Genomic DNA, 2,486 nt, shown 5'->3' with positions numbered 1-2,486 from the left:
TCCCGCTGTTGGTTATTGACCGGAGAGCCATCTCGGTCATGTCTACATGTCTCCCGAACCCGTAGGGTCTACACACTTAAGGTTCGGTGACGCTAGGGTTGTAGGGCTATCAATATGCAGTAACCCGAAGGTTGTCCGGAGTCCCGGATGAGATCCCGGACATCACGAGGAGTTCCGGAATGGTCCGGAGGTAAATAATTATATATAGGAAGTGCTATTTCGGCCATCAGGACAAGTTTCGGGGTCACCGGTATTGTACCGGGACCACCGGAAGGGTCCCGGGGGTCCACCGGGTGGGGCCACCTATCCCGGAGGGCCCCATGGGCTGAAGTGGGAGGGGAACCAGCCCCTAGTGGGCTGGTATGCCCCCTTGGGCCTTCCCCCTGCGCCTAGGGTTGGGAACCCTAGGGTGGCGGCGCCCCACTTGCCTTGGGGGGCACTCCACCCCCCTTGGCCGCCGCCCCCTTGGGAGATTGGATCTCCAGGGTCGGCGCCCCCCCCCCTTGGGGACCCTATATATAGAGGGGGGAGGGAGGTCAGCCGCACCCATGCCCCTGGCGCCTCCCTCTCCCCTCCAACACCTCCTCCTCCGTAGAGCTCGGCGAAGCCCTGTCGGAGTACTGCTTCTCCACCACCACCACGCCGTCGTGCTGCTGCTGGAGCCATCTTCCTCAACCTCTCCTTCCCCCTTGCTGGATCAAGAAGGAGGAGATGTCACACTGACCGTACGTGTGTTGAACGCGGAGGTGCCGTCCGTTCGGCGCTAGGATCTCCGGTGATTTGGATCACGTCGAGTACGACTCCCTCATCCCCGTTCTTTGAACGCTTCCGCTTGCGATCTACAAGGTATGTAGATGCATCCGATCACTCGTTGCTAGATGAACTCATATATGGATCTTGGTGAAACCGTAGGAAAATTTTTGTTTTCTGCAATGTTCCCCAACATCTGGTGCCTGACGCGCCAACTAACGTTGCGGAAAACCGTCAGTACCCTCTATGGGGTTACTAGCGTGTGGTTAGAAGTCTTAAATCAGAGGTCACGCAGTGGTTTTACCCAGGTTCGGGCCTCTAGTGAGGAATAATACCCTAAAACATGCTTGTCATTGTTATTCATTATGGGTATACCTCGTGTGAGGGATTATAAGGGATTGTGTGTAGTTCTACCGAGAGCTGAGTCTATCTGAGAATAGATGGAAATGAGAGCCCCTACCTCCCCTTATATGGGCTGTTTGATCCAGGCCGCCGCATCATAGACTTGGAACCAAGATGACCCAGAGACTCTTATCTCTTTCTCCAGGCTCCTTCCTATCGTGAGGTACTTGGTTAGCCTCCTGGGCCCTCAAGCAGGCCTGCAGCCTGGCTCCCTATGGGTGAGCCACCCCTAGGGCTGCCTCCCCTCCCCCCACCTATATATATATATATATCTAGGCTATTCTGTTACGCGTAACAGAATATTATTCTGTTACCCTACTTGAACTAATGGTTTCAGACGGTTGTACTGATGATTTTCATCTCATTGAACTCTGAGCTATTTTTCTCTACAGGAGCGCGCACGCCATGGCGTGGGCGAGAAGCGGAAGGAGCAGGGCACCTCTTGCATTGCGGCCCTTGCGCACATGCGGTAGAGTGGCCGTACAAGTCCACACGCAGGCGGCGACGGGAGCATGAGAGAACGCGGGGGAAGCAGAGAAGCACGCGTCCATGGCGGCAGGGGACTTGGCGCAGCAACGGCGAACCGAGCGGAAAAGAGAAGAGCTCGATCATGTCGTATGTCGCTCGGCCGATCGAGATGTACCAAGCGATCCCCTACAGCGCCGGCCGGCTACCGGCGTGCCTGCAGCAGTCCGAGTAGGCCGAGGCCGAGGGTGCGGCCGGCCAGGAGGGTGGGCTCGCGGCTCACCGACACGGTGGCGAGGGGCGACGGCGGGGAGGTGGTGAGGAGGGCGGTGGCAGAGAGCCTGGTGCTAGTGGTGGGGAGGCGCGGGTGCTACCTCAGCCACGTGGTGAAGCGGCTGTTGCAGGGGCTTGGGGTGAACCCCGCCATGCACGAGGTCGCCGACGAGGCCGAGCTCGCTGCAGCGGTGGCCGGGAACGCTGGAGGCGAGGCCGTCGTCGCGCTGCTGGCGGTGTTCGTCGGTGGGAGGAACCTCGGCGGACTCGATCGGCTCATGGTCGCGCACATCTCTGGCGAGCTCGTGCCCATACTCAAGGACGCCGGCGCGCTCTGGCTCTGAGTCTCTGACTCTGAGCAAAACCAAAGATGCATACGGGACGGGATACTACAGACGTACGAACAACCGTTTGATCATGAGTTAAACTTCTTTTCAATTCTCTTTTTGACTCTTGATGAGATTATGTGAGTTACTACTGCTCGATCTTCAGTCTCTCTTGATTGGGATCAATAATGGAGTACCAGCTTAGCTATAGTTAGGCCTAAATTCTTTTGATTAGGGTAGGAAAAATTAGGAACTATTGTGCCATCTCGT

The 2,486-nt window shown here is 57.0% G+C and overlaps 1 pseudogene; it reads left to right on the top strand.

Moving 5' to 3' along the window:
* The first annotated feature begins 1,789 nt into the window (after positions 1-1,789).
* On the top strand, positions 1,790-2,234 carry LOC125548175 (monothiol glutaredoxin-S9-like; annotated as a pseudogene).
* The last annotated feature ends 252 nt before the right edge of the window (positions 2,235-2,486 follow it).

This window comes from Triticum urartu, chromosome 3A (assembly GCF_056163025.1).
Source record: "Triticum urartu cultivar PI428250 chromosome 3A, HENAU_Tu73, whole genome shotgun sequence".
Lineage (NCBI taxonomy): Eukaryota > Viridiplantae > Streptophyta > Magnoliopsida > Poales > Poaceae > Triticum > Triticum urartu.
Note: the sequence above shows the minus strand (reverse complement) of the source record. Positions and strands in the feature narration are given on the sequence as shown.